This window comes from Heterodontus francisci, chromosome 4, assembly GCF_036365525.1.
Source record: "Heterodontus francisci isolate sHetFra1 chromosome 4, sHetFra1.hap1, whole genome shotgun sequence".
NCBI classification, from domain to species: domain Eukaryota; kingdom Metazoa; phylum Chordata; class Chondrichthyes; order Heterodontiformes; family Heterodontidae; genus Heterodontus; species Heterodontus francisci.
In genome coordinates this window covers 17,836,369-17,858,202 of record NC_090374.1, presented here as the reverse complement: position 1 = coordinate 17,858,202, position 21,834 = coordinate 17,836,369, and the positions used below count along the sequence as shown (strand labels likewise).

Sequence of the window (21,834 nt, the reverse complement as noted above, 5' to 3'; positions counted from 1 at the left end):
TACTCAGGGAATCACACCTGACAGACAATGTCCGGCTGTTGCTTGACTAGTCTGTGGGACAGCTCTCCTTGCAGGGTTGACGGGGCTGGGTTTGTCGTTGTCATTTCCGGTGCCGAGGTCGAGGCCGGGTGGTCCGTCCTGTTTCATTCCTTTTTATTGATTTCGTAGCAGTTAGATACAACTGAGTGGCTTGCTGGGCCATTTCAGAGGGCATGCAAGAGTCAACCACATTGCAGTGGGTCTGGAGTCACATGTAGGCCAGATCAGGTAAGGACAGCAGATTTCCTTCCCTAAAGGACATTAGTGAACCAGATGGGTTTTTACAACAATCGACAATGGTTTCATGGCCATCATTAGACTAGCTTTTTAATTCCAGATTTATTAATTGAATTCAAATTCCACCTTCTGCTGTGGTGGGATTTGAATCAATGTCCCCAATGAACCCTGGGTCTCTGGGTTACTAGTCCAGTGACAATACCACTACGCCACCCACCTCCCTCAACTGCATCGCTTTTAACAGCAGCAACCTGCATTTATATAGCGCCCTTAACATAGTGAAGCGTCCGAAGGCGCTTCACAGGAGTGTTATCAAACCGAGCCACATAAGGAAATATTAGGGCAGATGACCAAAATCTTGGTCAAAGAGGTTGACTAAAAGAAGTGCCTTAAAAGAGGAAAGTGAAGTAGAGAGGAGGAGAGGCTTAGAAGGGTATTCCAGAACTTAGGGCCTAGGTCGTTGAAAGCACGGCCACCAATGGTGAAGCAATTAAAACCAGGAATGGTGAACAGGCCAGAATTAGAGGAGCGCAGATATCTCAGAGGGTTGTAGGGCAGGAGGAGATTACAGAGATAGGGAGGGGCGAGGCCATAGAGGATTTGAAACCAAGGATTAGAATTTTAAAATGGAGCCATTGCTGGACCAGGAGCCAATGTAGGTTAGCAAGGGCAGGAGTCATGGGTGAACGGGACGTAGTGAGAGTTAGGATACAGGCAGGAGTGTTTTGGACGAGCTCAAGTTAATGGAGGGTGCAGGGTGGGAGCCCATCGAGGAGAATATTGGAATATTCGAGGCTGGAGGTAACAAAGACATGGATGAGGGTTTTCCCACAGGGAAAATCCAGCCCACAAACTCCCTTTAGCCTTTGAGGTCCAAGAAGGTTCTTGGCTTTGTGTGCTTGTACACCAGGTGAATTTCAATTACTAGTCAGTTTCAGATCTTTAACCTGCCCAGGCCTAGGGAATTGAGAAAGTGAACTCTCTGACTGATGGATTTAGATCAGTCAGGGAATGCTCCTTTACCAATCAAGAAATCAACCTTTAGCAGCCCCGGGAAGGTTAAAGACCAAGGAGTCTCCAAGCATTAGAGTTTCAGAGGAAGGAGTGGATAGAGGAAAATGGAGGGAAATAATGAGGAAAGAAAGTGGAATAACGAGGGCATTCTTAGGGATCTTACAGCACAAAAGGAGGCCATTGTGCCTGCCAGCAGTTTGAAAGAGTTATCCAATTAAAGACCCACTCTTTCCCCACAGTAAATGTCTGCTTTTCAGCTATTTGTCCAATTCCTAATTAGGATGGAAAGGGAAGTAGCACATAAATTTTGGGAGTTTGGAGTTCTGATTTATGGGGATTTAGACTTTCAACATATGGGTGTTTGTCACCTTTTGTACGATGGTATTGCACTGTGTATGGGTGTTTGTATTTCTCTATTACCATAGGTGGAGGACCTACTGATATTTTTAGGCATATCCCATCTCTGTAAACTTCCGCCATCCTCTGTTCCTCAAATTCTGGCATCTTGAGCGTCCCTGATCCCCTTACCATTGCCATTGGTGGCCATGTTCCCTCCCTAAACCTCTCTGCCTCTCTCCTTAAACCTCTCTCTCCTCCTTTAAGAGGAGTTTGATAATTCTCCTGTGAAGCAACCTAGGACATTTTACTATGTTCAAGGCACGATAAAAATGCAAGTTATTGTTGTGTATCCAGCCTCCCGCTTCTAAAAGTTGGACAGCGCTGCCACTACTGTCCAGAGGTGAAATAAGACAGAATAGCAAACTCTACAAATCCTGCAGTGACAAGGATGAGGGGGATGAATAGTGTTCTTCCAGTATTCTAGACAGGATTTATCTCACTGGTGTGTGCAGAAACTGGCTTCTAGATTTGCCAACATAATAGTGACTGCCCTTCAAAACTATGAAGGGATATGGAACCAAGGTGGGTAAACGGAGCTGTGGTAAAGCCTGGCTCGGGTATAAAATTAAAACCCGATCGGGGCCCGACATGACCACAGCCAACCCAAGCCCCACCCGGGCCCGAGTCCTTCAATTTTTTTTATGCCCGACCCGACAATATCAAACATGTTGTTAGTCCAGAACAAAAATAGTGTCAAAATGTAGATTAAAAAAAAACAATACAAAGCAAAATCTGACCACAGCCAATCAGAACCCGACCCGACCCGAGCCCGAAGGCTGGACACAGAAATATAGACCCGACCCACCCAAGCCCGACATGTGTAGTCGGGTTTGGTCGGGTTCGGGTCGGGTAGTCAGGCTTTTTGAGGTACAGACCAAACGTGATCTAACTGAATGGCCTTCTCCTGTTCCTAAAAGTAATTCATTGCCCGTGAAGAATTTTGGGATGCCCTGAAAGAATGTGAAAAAGTGCTTGATCAATGAAAATTCTGTCCATCTTTGCATGAAAAGCTGCTATGTATGATTAACGTTGTGGGAATGATAGGTAAAACCAGGAAATAAATTAGAGACTGGTTGAAGAAAAGGAAGCAACAGGTACCTATTACAGGAGTGAGTTTAGGGAATGGAATTTTCTCAGAGTAGGGAAGGTTAAGGGAAGATTTAATGTAGGTGTTCAAAATCAGGAACTGACAGGAGGGTTGGTAACCAGAAGACACAGACTTAAGATAATTGGTAAAAGAACCAGGGCGGAGATGAGGAGAATTACTTTTTCCTTTAAAATGCAGTGAGTTGTTGTGATCTGGAATGCGCTGCCTGAAAGGGTGGTAGAAGCAGATTCATTAGTAACTTTCAGAAAGGAATTGGATACAGACATGAAAAATAAAAGTTTGCAGGGCTATGGAGAAAGAGCAGAGGAAATCGACTAACTGCATAGCTGTTTCAGAGATAAAAGCAAAATACTCCAGATGCTAGAAATCTGAAATAAAAACAAAGTGCTGGAAATACTCAGCAGGTCTGGCAGCATCGATGGAGAGAGAAGCAGAGTTAATATTTCAGGTCTCTGAACCTTTAATCTGGACTCTCGCTCTTTGCTGCACAGATCAGTGTCAATGCCCCTCACTATACTGTCCCCTACTACCACTACTTTCCTTTTTGCTCCCCCCACTTGAATGGCTTCCTGTACCATCGTGCAATGGTCAGTCTGCTCATCCACACTACAGCCCTCATTCTTGTCCAAACAAACTGCAGGAATCTCAAACTTGTTGCTCAATTGAAAGGGCTGAACATCCTCCAGTCCCACTGTCTCGATCCCCTTACCTGCCTGACTCGCAGTCACACCTGTCCCTGACCACTGACCGAAACCGATGATTCTATCCTAAGGGGTGTGACTGCCTTCTGGAACAAAGTGTCCAGGTAACTTTCCCTTTCCCTGATGCATCACAGTGTCTGCAGCTCAGCGTCCAGCTCATTGACTCGGAGCTGACGCTCCTCGAGCTGCAGGCACTTACTACAGATGTGGTTGCTATGGATTGCTGTGGCATCTAGGAGCTCCCACATACTGCAGCTGCAACACATCACCCGTCCTGCCATCTTTATTGTGTTAATTTAATTCAATTTGATTTGATTTTTGATTTAGGTTTTTTTTTTGATTTTGATTTTGATTTAGAGATACAACACTGAAACAGGCCCTTCGGCCCACCGAGTCTGTGCCAACTATCAACCACCCATTTATATTAATCCTACACTAATCCCATATTCCTACCACATCCTCACCTGTCCCTATATTCCCCTACCACCTACCTATACTAGGGGCAATGTATAATGGCCAATTTACCTATCAACCTGCAAGTCTTTTGGCTGTGGGAGGAAACCGGAGCACCCGGAGAAAACCCACGCAGACACAGGGAGAACTTGCAAACTCCACACAGGCAGTACCCAGAATTGAATCCGGGTCGCTGGAGCTGTGAGGCTGCGATGCTAACCACTGCGCCACTGTGCCGCCCTCTTTTTCTCTTAATTAATTTACAGGTCCCCTCCTTACCAAACTCAATTCTTCATACTCTGTACCCTCCAGCAGCACTGAGAGTCCCCTGAATTTATACACTCTGAAAACAATGATGTGTCAGCTTTGCTGGAGCTCAGAAACCAGTTTAAGCTAGCTACCTAATTAATTAGCTACAGCTCCTCTCAGAGAGCTTGTATACCCCTGAGTAAAACTGGTAAGAAAGCTAACTTGCCGTTTAACTTAAACAGTAATTTCAGTTATTTGCTGAATGTAAACAAAACAAAAACTAAACTTTAGTTCCCCTCCTGATTGAACTCCCTCACTTACCAAACTCCCTTCTTCATACTCTGTGCCCTCCAGCAGCATTCAGTGCAGACCCTGGAAGGAACGTTGGCAGACGAAAGAATTGGAGGAAATGAAGGTCAATATGTATGACCATGGGACAACCAATGAAGAAAATAGTACGCTGAGCAGTATTACTACATCACTGGAGCATGACTGCCAACATGAAACTGAACAGAGGTCTGGTCAGGCTGCATCAAGTTCAGGTCACTGAGATACAAAGAAGACATTTAAGTACAGAAAGAGGATAATGTCAGAGGAACTGAGCTATGAATGGAGAAGCTTGGGAGGCTTTCAGGCACATAGGAACAGGAGTAGGCCATTCAGAAGCTTTAGCTTCTGCTGTCAATGAGATCCTGGCTGAACTGTGACATGACTCCATATACACGCCTTTGGCCCAAATCCCTCATACCTTTGGTTAACAAATATAAGGAAAGGTCTTCAGCTTGTGAAAGAGGCAACTGAGATAAGATCTCAGAAATTTGCAAGCCAGGAAGCAATATTGATAAAAGTAAATCCACAATGCTACTTCAAACTAAATGGTGCCAGTAAAACAAAGGGCCACAGGCTCAAGCTAGTAAAAGGCAAGTTTAGGACTGATGTCAGGAAGTTCTTTGCATGAATAAACAACTTGTGGAGTGGACTTTTGGGTAGAGCAGTAGAGGCTGGGCCATTGAATATATTCAGGGCTGAGCTAGACAGATTTTTGATCTACAAGAGAGTCAAGAGTAATGGGTGTCAGGCAGGAAAGTGGAAAGCCACAATCTTATCAAATGGCGGAGCAGGCTCAAGAGGCCATATGGCCTACTCTTGTCACATTTCTTATGTTCTTACGGCAGCAGATGCATGGGAATACCACCATCTACAAGTTCCAGTCCAAGTCACACATCATCCTGACTTGGAAATATATTCTCATTCCATCAGGGTCAAAAACCTGGATCTCCTTTCCAAACAGTACTGTGAACGTACCTACAACACATGGATTGCAGTGCTTCTAAAAGGCAGCTCACCATCAATTAGGGCAACAAATGCTGGCCTTGCCAGCAACATCCACATCCCGTGAACAAATAAGAATGAAATGAAACAAAAATGGGTCTCAGAGGATTGAGATGGGCCGATTGAGTAATTTGGAAAAGGAATGCCAATCATTCTATTTTGTGTTTCTGTTATTTTCTGCACTGCTGGATTAATCTGGTGTATATATGGCAGGATCCCCAAGGACACATTGTACAGCGAGCTCGCCACTGGTATCAGACCTACCGGCCGTCCATGTCTCCGCTTTAAAGACGTCTGCAAACGCGACATGAAGTCCTGTGACATTGATCACAAGTCGCGGGAGTCAGTTGCCAGCGATCGCCAGAGCTGGCGGGCAGTCATAAAGGCGGGGCTAAAGTGTGGCGAGTCGAAGAGACTTAGCAGTTGATAGGAAAAAAGACAGAAGCGCAAGGGGAGAGCCAACTGTGTAACAGCCCCGACAACCAATGTTATCTGCGGCACCTGTGGAAGAGTCTGTCACTCTAGTATTGGCCTTTATAGCCACTCCAGGCGCTGCTCCACAAACCACTGACCACCTCCAGGCGCTTACCCATTGTCTCTCGAGACAAGGAGGCCAAAGGAGAGAAGATATATGCCGTAGCACACATCAGTTCGCCATGGCTCAGCCTCTGACTCATGGATTCAAGTCTCATTCCAGAGACTTGAGCGGAAAATCCAGACTGACATTCCCAGCACACTATGTAAAAGTCCCAATGGCTCTGTTTCAAAGAGTAGGGAATTTCTTTTTAATGCCCTGGCCAATATTTATCCCTCAACCAATCATTAAACAGATTATCTGGTAATTATCTCATTGCTGTTTGTGGTCATTTGCTATGTGCTAATTGGCTATGGCATTTGTTACATCACAACGACATGTATCTATAACACCACCCTTAATCATCCCAAGATGTTTCATTGGAGCATTATAAAGCTAACTTTGGCACTGGCACAGGGCAGATGATTAAAAGCTTGTTCAAAAGGTAGTTTTTAAGGAGTGTCTCAAAGAAGGAAAGATACGTAGCAAGCTGGAGAGATTTAAAGAGGGAATTCCAGAGCTCGGGGCCTTGCCAGCTGAAGACATGGCCACCAGTGGTAGAGCAATCAAAATCGGGAATGTTGAAGAGGGTGGAATTCGAGGAATGCAGAGATCTCAGAGGCTTGTGGGATTGTGTGACTACACTTCAAAAGCACTTTGGGACATCCCGAGGTTATGAAAGACGCTATAGAAATTCAACTCATTCTATACCACGTTTGTGAGAAACAGTGTCACTTTACAGAGAATTTAAAAAGTTTAGGTGTTGCCGATAAAATAAGTCCTAATTATTTACAATACTTTATAAAAGTACGACGCAAGGACATAAATGGAAATTAGTCAAAAGCACTTTTTGAACAGGTACCAGGAAAAACGTCTTCACTCAAAGAGAGACTGAAGTTTGAAATAATCTACTGAAGGAGGCAAGAGGTAAATAAAAAGATACTGCTCTCATTCAAAATACATGCAAAAACCCAAATACAACAACTTGCATTTATATAGCAACTTTAATGTAGTAGACCGTCCCAAGGCACTTCACAGGGGCGTTATTAAACAAAACGTGTCATCAAGCAAAGAAATCAACAGGATAAGTGGCCAAACTGTTGTTCAGAGGCAGAATAGGATATAAATAGGAGCAGGAGTAGGATACACTGCGCCCCCAGTCAATAAGATCATGGCTGATCTGATCTTGGACTCAACTCCACTTTGCCTATTTTCCCTAACCCTTGACTCCCCTATATTTCAAAAATCCATCTATCTCAGCCATGAATGTATTCAATGACAATAGCTTCTACAGCTTTCTGGGATAGAAAATTCCAAAGATTCGCAACCCTCAGAAGAAATTTCTCATCTCCATCTTAAATGGGTGATCCGTTATTTTGAAACTATGCCCACTAATTCTAGATTCCCCCACAAGGGGAAACATCCTCTCAGCAACTATCCTGTCAAGCCCCCTCAGAATCTTGTGTTTCAATAAGATAACCTCTCGTTCTTTTAAGCTCAACCTACAGTGGTGTAGTGGTAATGTCTCTGGACTATTAATACAGAGACCCAGGCTAATGCCCTGAGGACACAGGTTCAAATCCCAGCATGGCAGCTGGTGGAATTTAAAATTAAATTAATTAATAAATTTAATGAATGAAAATCTGGAATTGAAAGCTAGTCTTCCTAATGAAACTATCATTGCTGTAAAAACCCATCTGGAAGAGCTCGGGGCCTTGCCAGCTGAAGACATGACCACCATATCAAAAAGGAGGTGGTGTTGGGCTTCTTGCAAAGCATTAAGGTATATAAGTTCCCAGGGCCTGATGGGATCTACCCCAGAATACTGAGGGAGGCAAAGGAAGAAACTTCTGGGGCCTTGACAGAAATCTTTGCATCCTCATTGGCTACAGGTGAGGTCCCAGAGGACTGGAGAATAGCCAATGTTGTTCCTTTGTTTAAGAAGGGTAGCAAGGATAATCCAGGAAATTATAGGCCGGTGAGCCTTACGTCAGTGGTAGGGAAATTATTAGAGAGGATTCTTCGGGACAGGATTTACTCCCATTTGGAAACAAATGAACTTATTAACGAGAGGCAGGATGGTTTTGTGAAGGGGAGGTCATGTCTCACCAACTTTTTTCGAATTTTTTGTGGAAGTGACGAAGATGATTGATGAAGGAAGGGCAGTGGATGTTGTCCATATGGACTTTAGTAAAGCCTTTGACAAGGTCCCTCATGGCAGACTGGTACAAAAGGTGAAGTCACACGGGATCAGATGTGAGCTGGCAAGATGGATACAGAACTGGCTCGGTCATAGAACACAGAGGGTAGCAGTGAAAGGGTGCTTTTCTGAATGGAGGGATGTGACTAGTGGTGTTCCACAGGGATCAGTGCTGGGACCTTTGCTCTTTGTAGTATATATAAATGATTTGGAGGAAAATGTAGCTGGTCTGATTAGTAAGTTTGCAAACGACACAAAGTTTGGTGGAGTTGCGGATAGTGATGAGGATTGTCAGAGGATACAGCAGCATATAGATCGGTTGGAGACTTGGGCGGAGAAATGGCAGATGGAATTTAATCCGGACAAATGTGAGGTAATGCATTTTGGAAGATCTAATACAGGTGGGAAGTATACAGTAAATGGCAGAACCCTTAGGAGTATTGACAGTCAGAGAGATCTGGGAGTACAGGTCCACAGGTCACTGAAAGTGGCAACGCAGGTGGATAAGGTAGTCAAGAAGGCATACGGCATGCTTGCCTTCATCGGTCGGGGCATAGAGTATAAAAATTGGAAAGTCATGCTACAGCTGTTACGCCACACTTGGAATATTGCGTGCAATTCTGGTCGCCACACTACCAGAAGGACGTGGAGGCTTTGGAGAGGGTACAGAAGAGGTTTACCAGGATGTTGCCTGGTCTGGAGGGCATTAGCTATGAGAAGAGGTTGGATAAACTCGGATTGTTTTCACTGGAATGATGGAGCTGGAGGGGCAACATGATAGAGGTTTACAAAGTTATGAGTGACATGGACAGAGTGGATAGTCAGAAGCTTTTTCCCTGGTGGAAGAGTCAGTTACTCAGGGACATAGGTTTAAGGTGCGAGGGGCAAAGTTTAGAGGGGATGTGCGAGGCAAGTTCTTTACACAGAGGGTGGTGAGTGCCTGGAACTTGCTGCCGGGGGAGGTGGTGGAAGCAGGTACGATAGCGACATTTAAGAGGCATCTTGACAAATACATGAATAGAATGGGAATAGAGGGATACTGTCCCCGGAAGTGCAGAAGGTTTTAGTTTAGACAGGCATCAAGATAAGCACAGCCTTAGACGGCCGAATGGCCTGTTCCTGTGCTGTACTGTTCTTTATTCTGGTTCACTAATGTCCTTTAGAGAAGGAAATTTGCCATCCTTACCTGGTCTGGCCTATATGTGGCTCCAGACTCACAGCAATGTGGTTGACTCTTAACTACCCTTTGAAATGGCCGAGCAAGGCACTCAGTTGTCAAGGGCAATTAGGGATGGGCAACAAATACTGGCCTTGCCAGTGACACCCACATCCCACGAAAAAATGTTAAAACCTTTCCTTTCAAGACAACCCCTTCATCCCAGGAATCAATCTAGTGAACCTTCCCTGAACTGCCTCCAATGCTCGTATATCCCTCCTTAAATAATGAGACCAAAACTGTACACAGTACTCTTGGTGTGGTCTTATCAACGCCCTGTGCACTTAGAGTGATAGAGTCATACAGCATAGAAACAGGCTCTTCGGCCCACCACGTCCATGCTGACCGTAATGCCTATCTATACTAATCCCATCTGCCTGCATTAATTCCATATCCCTCTTTGCCTTGCTCATTCAAGTACCTGTCCGGATGCTTCTTAAATGTCGCTACTGTTCCTGCCTCCACCACCTCCTCAGGCAGCTCATTCCAGATACCAACTATTCTTTGAGTAAACAATTTACCCCTTTGATCCCCTTTAAACCTCCTCCCTCTCACCTTAAATCTATACCCTCTAGTTTTAGTCACCCCTACCATGGGAAACAGACTCTGGCTATCTACCTTATCTATGCCTCTCATAATTTTATATACCTCTATCATGTCCCCTCTCAGCCTCCTTTGCTCCAGGGAAAACAGACCCAGCCTATCCAATCTCTCTTTATAACTCAAGCCCTCCAAACCAGGCAACATCCTTGTGAATCTTTTCTGCACCCTCTCTAGCTTAATCACATCTTTCCTGTAGTGCGACGACCAGAACTGCGCACAGTACTCCAAATGCGGCCTAACCAACGTTATGTACAACTGTAACATGATGTCCCAACTTTTGTACTCAATGCCTCGGCCAATGAAGGCAAGCATGCCATAAGCCTTCTTCACCACCCTGTCTACCTGTGTTGCCACTTTCAGGGAACTATGTACTTGCACCCCAAGGTTTCTCTGCTCAACAACACTCCCTAGGGCCCTGACATTCACTGTTTATGTCCTGCCCTAGTTTAACTTCCCAAAATGCATCACTTCACACTTGTTTGCATTAAATTCCATTTGCCACTCCCTTGTCCACTTTCCCAGTTGATCTATATCCTGTCGTAACCTTAGACAACCTTCTTCACTGTCCACTATACCACCAATTTTGGTGTCATCTGCAAACTTACTAATCATGCCCCCTACATTCACACCCAAGTCATTAATATATATGACAAACAACAGAGGGGCCAGCACCAATCCCTGTGGCACACCACTGGTAGAAAGACTTCCCTACTTTTATACTCCATTCCCCTTGCAATAAAGGCCAACATTCCATTTGCTTTCCTAATTACTTGCTGTATTGTTTTAAGGTGAGATTGAAGAGAGGTAGAGAAGCAGAGCAGTTTCGGGAGTGAATTTCTGATTATATACACATAGCATTTGCCGGAAATGTGGAACAAAACCACAACAAGCTGGAAACAAGTCGTCTTGGCCATTCTGCCGCTCGCACCTGTTAACGCTTCTCCTATGGGCCCTTCTTCAGAACTGATTTGGAGAGTCCTCAACCGCATTATCAACTTGTCATTTCTCACTCCACAGATACTGGGTGATTCCAGATTTTCTGGACTTTATTTAAAAATAAATTACAGATGAATTTCCTAACGTACTGGAGCGATGAACCAAATGGCCTTTTTCTTAAATTCTTTAAATAATTTATAGCTTGTTGCAAAATAGATGAAGGTGAATAATGGCATTTTTTTCATCTCCTTCACTGCCACTCGCCCTGTTTCATTTCCATAACAGACTATCATTTCAGGATACACAGCCCCACACGTGTCCACGACATCTGGAGGCGAACATTTTCCTTCCGAGAGAACTCAACCTACAGGTTTCAGGGTTTCTAACACAAGGACTCTCTCCGAACAAACTATCAGTTTAATTCAAACTTAATTCAATCCGTCCCAACTTAAAAACATTAAACTAACAACACAGCAATAACAGTGTACCTGAGTAAAACTTCCATTGGAGTCCCAGTGGAATCCAGAAGCTCGATGTTTCACCAGAGGAGCGTCATCTGAGTTGAACTCTTCCCCTCAGTCAGTGCAGAGTCTCCCAAACAGCCTCTCTGAACTTCCTCAACGCAACCCGGTGACTCAGTTCCTTTGAGTACGGCGGACTGTTCGAGTGCAGGGGGAAAAGGCTTTCTTTTTCAAGAAATAATTCTCACTGCCGGGTTCTCAGTCGCCCCTGTGGAAGCTTCAGCTGCACAAGTAGAATTTGCCCTTGCACTTGATCTAATCCTGTGTGCCTGCCCCAGAACGCGACCTCAGCACGAACCTCACTACCTCTCGACCCAACAGGGTGCAAACTGGAAGCGCCCTCTCGCTTCCCTCGGCTACTTTCTGTTAACCATGTGAGTGCTGGATGTCACCATTGCTGCACAGTGAGAGCACTATCGGACACCAGGGGAACTGGCTGTGGGTGAAGCCCTTTGACAGGGGTAGAGTTGTTTAGCAGTCATGTTAGTGCACTAGTAATCCGGAGAACAAAACTAACAACACAACAAATGTGAGTTCAGATCATTATTTCAGATCATTAGTGGAGTCAGGAGTGTAATGGAATACACTCCACTTGCCCGGATGGGTGCAGCTCCAACAACACTCAAGAAGCTCAACACCATCCAGGACAAAACAGCCCGCTTGATTGGCACCCCATCCACAAACATTCACTCCCTCCACCACCGACGCTCAGTAACAGCAGTGTGTACCATCTACAAGATGCACTGCAGCAACGCACCAAGGCTCCTTAGACAGCACCTTCCAAACCCACGACCTCTAGCACCTTGAAGGACAAGAGCATCAAATGCATGGGAACACCACCACCTGCAAGTTCCCCTCCAAGTCACACACCATCCTGACTTGGAACTATATCGCCATTCCTTCACTGTCGCTGGGTCAAAATCCTGGAACTCCCTTCCTAACAGCACTGTGGATGTACCTACCCCACATGTACTGCAGCGGTTCAAGAAGGCAGCTCACCATCACCTTCTCAAGGGCAATTAGGGATGGGTAATAGATGCTGGCCTGGTCAGCGATGCCCACATCCCAGGAATGAATAAAAAAAGAAACCAAGAAGGATCATCCACAAAGCACTGCTGGCTGAAGATGGTGTGATTGTTTCAGCCTTGTCTTTTAAGAACATAAGCACATAAGAAATAGGTGGAGTAGTAGTCCATTCGGCCCTTCAAGCCAGCTCTGCCATTCAATAAGATCTTTTACCTCAACTCCATTATGTCCACACTCTCCCCATATCCCTCAATTCCCTTAATACCAGACATCTATCGCCCTCTGTGTTGAATATACCCAATAACTGAGCATCCACAGCCCTCTGGGTAGAGAATTTCAAAGATTCACAATGCTTTGAGTGTAGTAATTTCTTCTCATCTCAGTCCTCAATGGCTGACCCTTTATTCTGAGACTGTGACTCCTAACTCTAGATTCCCATCCAGAAGTATCATCCTTGCAGCATCTACCCTCTCAAGCTTCTTAAAAATGTTATATGTTTTAATGAGATCACATATTACATAGAATCATTTACAGCATAGAAGGAGGCCATTCGGCCCCTCAAATCCATGCCAGCTCTACATGGAGTAATCCAGTCAGTCCCACTCCCCCGCTCAATCCCCATAGCCCTGCAAGTTTATTTCCTTCAAATGCCCATTCAATTTCCTTTTGAAATCACTGATTGTCTACGATTCCACCAGCCTCGTGGGCAGCGAGTTCCAGGTAATTACTACTCACTGCGTAAAAAAGTTCCTCCTCACATTCCCCCTGCATCTTTCATTCCTCTAAACTCTACAGAATATACATTTGCACGCATTCTGGGCTCCGCTGTCATTGACAATGGGATCATCACGGAGCCTCCTCTGCAGTACTGAGCCATACAGATGTTACGGTGTTGGCAGGATTGATTCCTGCTCTGTACTGAATCGGCTAGCACTCTCGGCTTGCGTGATAGTTGGCATGCTTCAATTCTTCATCCTCTTTGGTTTAGGGGGTGGGCAGCCACAATTCTGGCTATCCAGTGACCTTTGCTAGAAATGGGCATGTTTGTGGATGTCAGGTGATGACTGGCAGTTGTCCCTCCTGTTGTCAAGCAGCCTGTCATACTGTGTCTCCTCTCACATGGCCACCGGGAGGAGATACTGGAGGACATGTGGCACTTGTGAAATTTTACATTTCAGAAAAGGGCGAGGGAAAAAAGAAAGAACTTGCATTTATATAACTTTTCAAATTCTTGCGATGTCCAAAAGTGCTTTATGGCCAATGAAGTACTTTTGAAGTGTTGTCACTGTTGTAATGTAGGAAACACAGCAGCTAATCAGCTCATAGCAAGTTTTCACAAATAGCAAGTGATAATGACCAGATAATCTGCTTTAGTGTTGTCGGTTGAGGCATAAACATTGGCCAGGGCACTGGGGATAACGCTCCTACTCTTCTTTAAAATAGTGGCCATGAGATCATTTATATCCACCTGAGAGGGCAGACAGGGACTTGGTTTAACATCTCATTTGAAAGGCTCCTCCACTTTAGTACAGCACTGGGACTATCAGCCTTGATTTTTATGCTCAAGTCCTGGAGTGGGACATAAACCCACAACCTTCTGACGCACAGGAGAGAGTGCAACACACTGAGCCACTGCTAAAACTAAAAAGCAAGGGGGGCGGGTGGGGAGGAGCTGTCAGTTTATTACTTACATCTGTCAAAAACTGGTTATCACTTTTTTGGAATGAGTGCAATTTACAGAAAAAGCACCTAATAAATATCAAATGGAAATTCACTTTACTGCAACGAGTAAGACACAGAAACTTTTATTAGATGTGGTTGGATGTTTGCAGGTGATGCAACTGTTCATGAAACACATGTAAGTCACAGGGTGAGTCATCTGTCGGAAAACTTCTCTACTCCATCATTTGCATGACTGCGCAAGTCAAATTTAGTAAAAAGAGGAGATTCTCTGGTTAGATTCGTCGCTTCTGTGACTAATCGAAGTGGTGCCAATTGAGAGAGGGATGTGAGAGGAATATTTCCTAGGCACTGCAACCGGTCAGATAGACCATTTTACAGGCCAGTTCCCAGTTTTTGCCTGTTTCTAACACATTTCCTCAATAGAGATGTAATTTCTCTCCTTACAATTTCATTCATTTCACAGATGACCATAGATATTGCCATGGTGACAATACAGTTGAAGGACTCATTGGCTGCTGAAAACCTCAGCCAGGCTCAACTATTCCAACGCTCTCCTGGTTGGTTTCCTACCTTCAGCCTTAATTACCCAATTAGATGATTCTTGACTGTCAGTCTCACAGATGTTTTTCCCAACTCCAGTATTTTTATAACAAGTAAACAAAAGCATGGAAGAAAATGAAAATAAACCCTATTTTTTTAATGCCCCTATAATTGTTCACAGCAGTGTCTAGGAGATTAAGCTTCAATCAGGGATCTGTGCTGAGGCCTCAACTTTTTACAATTTATAAATAAATGAGTTGGATGAACAGACCAAAGGTATGGTTGCTAAATCTGCTGATGACACAAAGATAGGTGGGAAAGTAAGTTGTGAAGAAGACATAAGGAAACTACAGAGGGATATAGATAGATTAAGTGAGTGGGCAAAGATCTGACAAATGGAGTATAATGTGGGAAAATGTGAAATTCTCCACTTTGGCAGGAAGAATAAAAAAGAAGCATATTATCTAAATGGTGAGAGATTGCAGAGCTCTGAGATGCAGAGGGCTCTGGGTGTCCAAGTGCATGAATCGCAAAAGGTTAGTATGCAAGTAAGTAATTAGGAAAGCTAATAGAATGTTTTTGTTTATTCTGACGGGAATTGAATACAAAATTGAATATAAAAGTCAGGAGGATATACAGGGCTTGGTATGACCACATCTGGAGTACTGTGTACAGTACTGGTCTCCTTATTTAAGGAAGGATGTAAATGCGTTGCATCAGTTCAGAGAAGGTTTACTAGACTAACACCTGGAATGGGCAGGTTGTCTTATGAGGAAAGGTTGGACAGGCTAGGCTTGTATTCGCTGGAGTTTAGAAGAGTAAGAGGCGACTTGACTGAAACATATAAGATCCTGAGGGGTCTTGACAGAGTGGATGTGGAAAGGATGTTTCCCCTTGTGGGAGAATCTAGAACTAGGGGTCACTATTTAAAAATAAAGACCATTTAAGACAGAGATGAGGAGAATTTTTTTCTCTCAGAGGGTTGTGTCTTTGAAACTCTCTTCCTCAAAATGCAATGAATATTTTTAAGGCAGAGGTAGATAGATTCTTGATAAGCAAGGAGGTGGAAGGTTATCGGGGATAGGCAAGAATGTGGAGTTGAGGTGACAATCAGATCAACCATGATCTTATTGAATGACGGAGCAGGCTTGAGGGGCTGAATGGCCTACTCCTGCTCCTAATTCGTATGTTCGCATGTTCATATGTAATTAGCAATGGAGATAGGGTGGGAAAGTGGCGTTGAGGTAAAAGATCAGGCCTGATCAGTGCTAGGACCCCAGCTATTCACAGTATATATTAATGATATAGATGAGGGAGTTAAATGTAATATATCCAAGTTTGCAGATGACACAAAGCTGGGTGGGAGTGTGAGCTGTGAGGAGGATGCAGAGAAGCTCCAGTGTGATTTGGACAGGTTGAGTGAGTGGGCAAATACATGGCAGATGCAGTATAATGTGGATAAATGTGAGGTTATCCACTTTGGTGGCAAAAACAGAAAGGCAGATTATCTGAACGGCGATAGATTGGGAAAGGGGGAGGTGCAGCGAGACCTGGGTGTCCTTGTGCACCAGTCGCTGAAAGTAAGCATGCAGGTATAGCAGGCAGTTAAGAAGATAAATGGTATGTTGGCCTTCACAGCGAGTGGATTCAAGTACAGGAGCAAGGATGTCTTGCTGCAATTATACAGGGCCTTGGTGAGACCACATCTTGAGTACTGAGTGCAGTTTTGGTCTCCTTATCTGAGGAAGGATGTTCTTGCTATGGAGGGAGTGCAGCGAAGGTTCACCAGACTGATTACTGGGATGGCAGGACTGACGTATGAAGAGAGATTGCGTCGATTAGGCTTGTATTCAGTACAGTTTAGAAGAATGAGAAATACAAAATTCTAACAGGACTGGACAAACTAGATGCAGGAAGGCTGTTCCCGATGGCGGGGGAGTCCAGGACCTGGGGTCACAGTCTAAGGATAAGGGGTAAGCCATTTAGGACTGAGATGAGGAGAGATTTCTTCACCCAGAGAGTGGTGGACCTGTGGAATTCTCTATCACGGAAAGCAATTGAGGCCAAATCATTAATTATATTCAAGAAAGAGTTAGATATAGTTCTTAGGGCTAAAGGGATCAAGGGATAAGGGGAGAAAGCGGGAACAGGTTACTGAGTTTGGATGATCAGCCATGATCGTATTGAATGGCATAGCGGCTCAAAGGGCCGAATGGCCTACTCCGCCTCCTATTTTTCTATGTTTCAATGTTCCATGATCTTATTGAATGGCAGAGGAGGATCGGGGGAATGTATGGCCTACACCTGCTCCTATTAAGTTCTAATGTAATTCCCAGAGACTTCAGGACAATCCTAGATAGTTGGCAACCCTAGGTAAGTGCTTGGAAATCTGTTTGAGGAAACCAACCCCATGGATCCTCACAGGCACTTTAGCTGAATTCCTGACCCTTATTTTGGAGCCTTTAGATTCCTTGTAGTGTTTACTGGCCCATTACCCTCTCATTAAAAGGACAGAATGTTCTGGAAATGGGCTGGAGCAGGTTGCTTCACCAGCGGGGATGCCAACCCTCCAGGTTTGCTCGGAGTCTCCCCGGACAGGGAATAGAACTCCAGAATGCTGCTTTTCCCTGACCTGGGAGATCCCACAATTTAAATTTCTCCCCCTAACCCCCACTTCCTTCCCTCTGAGCTCCCTGACATCACTGACTGCTGTGAGGAGAAGCCTTCTGCTCACTGACATCACTGTCCTGCCACCACGACAGAGAGCCAGGGATAGCTGGAGTACCAGAAACATTTTGGAGTCGGGTGGGGAGAGTCAGATGACTGTGTCGGCAATCGAGGGGGTGTTGGGAATCGACGACATCAGGATTCGAAGGTGTCAGGAATTGAAGGTGTGTTGGCAATTGAGGAGGTGTCAGAAATCAATGATATTGGTAAACAAGGGGGTATCGGAAATTGAGGGGTGTTAGCAACAGGTAGCTTGGTGACATGTTGGTATAAAATGACTGCTTGGGTTTACTGTAAAACACCCACTGCTATGAAAAACTTATTTAATGTGTCAAGTGCTTTGGGGCGTTTTAGCATAAATTGAGTCTCATTGTACAATCTCCCCCCCTCCACCAATAAATACAAGGGTTAGATTTTCTTTAAGTGTGCACATGTGTACTTCATCTAGTGGCTCCAAAACTGGGGGCCATAAATATATTATGGCACTAATAAATCCAATAAGGAAATAAGAATAAATTTCTTTATCCATAGATTGGTGATAATGTGGAACTCACTACTAGTTCAGGTTTGATGGCTTGGATGCATTTAAGAGGAAGCCTGATAAACACATGAGGGTGAAAGGAACAGAAGGATATATGATAGGGTGAGATGAAGTAGGCTGGGAGTCCTTCAGGGGAGACCAGTCATGGCTGCCCAAGCACAACATTGTACCATCTCCTGGAATCTTGACCACCAGCCAACTTGCATCACACTGCCAGCCAGTAACAACACCCATCTTCGCCCCTGCCTCAACCCAACTGCTGCTGAAACCCTTACTCTTGCCTTTGTCACCTCTGGACGTGACTATTCCGACACACTCCTGGCTGGCCTCCCATCTTGTGCCTGTTGTAAACTGGAGCGCATCCAAAACTCTGCTGACCATATCCTACTTCATATCAAGTCCCATTCACCCATCGCTCTGTGCTTGCTGAGCTAAACTGGCTCCCAGTCTGGTAATGCCTCTGTTTAAAAATTCAAATCCCTCCATGGCGTCTCTATCTCTAGAGCCTCTTCCATCCCTACAACCCTCCGAGATCACTGTACTCCTCCAATTCTGTCCTCTTGCACAGCCCCAAATGTAACCATTTCACCATTGGTGGCCATGCCTTCATCTGTTGAGGTCCCGAGCTCTGGAATTTCTCTCCCTGCCTCTCTACCTCACTCGCCTGCTTAAAGCATTCCTTAAAACCTATCTGCTTGACCAAGCCTTTGGTCACCTGAGTGTTTAATTGAGTGTTTAATTATATTCAGGGAATTCACTTGTGCTGCTGTATATAGGAGCAGACTGAAACTGATTCCAAAGCAATACTGCAGATGCTGGAAATCTAAACTTAAAACAGAAAATGCTGGAAATACTCAGCGGATGTGTCAGCATCTGAGGATAGAAAAACAGAGTTAACGGTTCAGATCGATGACCTTTCATCATTTGACCGAAAATGTTAGCTCTGTTTTTCTCTCCAAAGTTGCTACCAGACCTGCTGATTATTTCCAGCACTTTCTGTTTTTATTTCTGAAACTGTGGTTGTTGGGTTTGGAAGTGCATGCTTGTAATGTGTATATCTGTAAATAAAAGTTTAAAAGTGTGTAAAGATTAGCCCCCAGTTCTATCCTTTACTGCCTGGCTATTATCTAGAATAAAACGACTTGTTCTAATATCTCCTTATGGGCCTAGTGCCAAATTTTGTTTGATAACATTTCTGTGAGGCACCTTGGAATGTTTTTGCTATGTTAAAGGTGATATATAAATGCAAGTTATTGTTGTTGTTATTGCACATTGGGTCCTTCTAAATCACCACCAGCGACATAAGCCAGATCAGTCCATTGGTTGACAACTGAAACATCAAGTAAGTAACAGAACTTGCCTGCAAAGAAGCAAAATGTTCATCATTTTCCCTGTGGGAAGGAGGCATTAGCACGACTGAGCACTGAGCTTGCCCTAGTCCGCAGGGTCACCACCCATGTATTATATAGTGACTGTTGTGCCACCTCCTGGCAAACCAGGGGCACTATCATCATCGGGGAAGGGTGCCTGCACTGTGCCAAATGGTAAAATCCTTCTTGCACCACTTCATGTGGTAGCACCTTCACATGCCAGCCCATTATCAGGGCACTGTGACACTCTATCACTCATCTAAAGATCCTATTTCATGCCTCCACATTAGGTTTCCAGTCCTTTTATTTCTGCCTGGTACTTCTTCTTCAATACAATGGCAGGGCTGACAAATATTTATAATCCACTTTGAACCTTTCGGAAGGCTGAAACAATATTTTCCCCCATTTTTTTCTTTCATGGGATGTGGATGTCAATGGCAAGTCCAGCATTTATTGCCCATGCCTAATTGCCCTTGACAACTGAGTGGCTTGCTAGGCTATTTCAGAGGGCAGTTCAGAGTCACCAACATTGCTGTGGATCTGGAGTCAGATGTAGGCCAGACCAGGTAAGGACAGCAGATTTCCTTCCTAAACAACATTAGTGAACCAGATGGGTTTTTTCAACAATCATGGCACCATTATTGTGACTAGTGTTCAATTCCAGATTTTTAAAATTAATTAAATTTAAATTCCACAGCTGCCAAGGTGGGATTTGAACCTATATCCCCAGGGCATTATTCTGGGCATCTAGATTACTAGTCTCGTGACATTACCACTACACCACCTTCTACCCTCATATACAGCAACTTAATCTTGATGAAGGTGAATGCTTATAAATTTGAGCTGGTAACCAGATTTTCTGTATGCCCCATTCAGTTAGCAAGGTCAAGGCTGTGGTGGAATTTATGCTAATCATTTAAATGACCTAATCCCCACAAAACTGGAGAGCCATCAGTGCAGTGTGCTATTGGATAGCTGACAGCCAATCTCAACAGATTTTGATGAGGGCACAAGATTTCAACACCAACTTTTCTCATGGGAGCCCGATGTCTTACTTGAAAGCTCCTCCGATTTCTCTCCCACCCTTCCCAAAAAGGGCATCATCGCAGATCACCTCAGCAATCTTCCAAGGATATATCCTTGACCAGTTCTTCTTTCTCGTCTAAATTCTGTGCTTCAGTGACATTACCATCACAAAGGAAGATGGTTGTGGTTGTTGGAGGTCAATCATCTCAGCTCCAAGACATCACTGCAGGAGTTCCTCAGGGTAGTGTCCTAAACCCAACCATCTTCAGCTGTTTCATCTCCATCATAAGGACAGAAGTGGGAATGTTCGCTGATGATTGCACAATGTTCAGCACCATTCATGACTCCTCAGATATTGAAGCAGTCCAGATGCAGCAAGACCTGGACAACCCCCAGGCTTGGGCTGATAAGTGGCAAATAACATTCGTGCCACACAAGTGCCAGGCAATGACTATCTCAAACAAGAGAGAATCTAACCATCTCCCCTTGATGTTCAATGCTATTACCATCACTGAAGCCGTCACTATCAACATCCTAGGGGGTTACCATTGACCATGAACTGAATTAAACCAGCCACATAAATACTGTGGCTACACGAGCACTTCCATCTCCACTGACCCACAGTAGATTTCTGTCACCCTCAGTGCATTAAATGTAACATCCTCATCTCATCTCTAAATCCCTCTATGGCCTCGACCCCACCTTATCACTGCAACTTTCCCAGGTCTTTTTTTTATTCTTTCATGGGATGTGGGCATCACTGACCAGCATTTATTGCCCATCCTTAATTGCCCTTGAGAAGGTGGTGGTGAGCTGCCTTCTTGAACCGCTGCAGTCCATGTGGGGTAGGTGCACCCACAGTGCTGTTAGGAAGGGAGTTTAGTTTAGTTTAGTTTAGTTTAGAGATACAGCACTGAAACAGGCCCTTCGGCCCACCGAGTCTGTGCCGACCATGAACCACCCATTTATACTAATGCTACACTAATCCCATATTCCTACCACATCCCCACCTGTCCCTATATTTCCCTACCACCGAGTTCCAGGATTTTGTCTCAGCGACAGTGAAGGAACGGCGATATAATTCCAAGTCAGGGTGGTGTGTGACTTGGAGGGGAACTTGCAGGTGGTGGTGTTCCCATGTATTTGCTGCTCCTATCCTTCTAGTTGGTAGAGGTCGCAGGTTTGGAAGGTGCTGTCTAAGGAGCCTTGGTGTGTTGCTGCAGTGCATCTTGTAGATGGTACGTAGTACTGCAACTCCGCATCGGTGGTGGTGAGAGTGAATGTTTGTAGATGGGGTGCCAATCATGTGGGCTGCTTTGTCCTGGATGGTGTCGAGCTT

The 21,834-nt window shown here is 44.6% G+C and overlaps 1 protein-coding gene across 1 annotated transcript in view; it reads right to left on the bottom strand.

The window, feature by feature from the left end:
- The window catches only part of sh3bp2 (SH3-domain binding protein 2), a 170,172-nt gene extending 158,279 nt beyond the window's left edge, over positions 1–11,893 (bottom strand). Inside the window, exon 1 of the mRNA XM_068029233.1 lies at positions 11,550–11,893. The gene's annotated coding sequence lies outside the window, so the exon portion shown is untranslated. The remainder of the gene's footprint in view (positions 1–11,549) is intronic.
- Between the last annotated feature and the right edge of the window lie 9,941 nt (positions 11,894–21,834).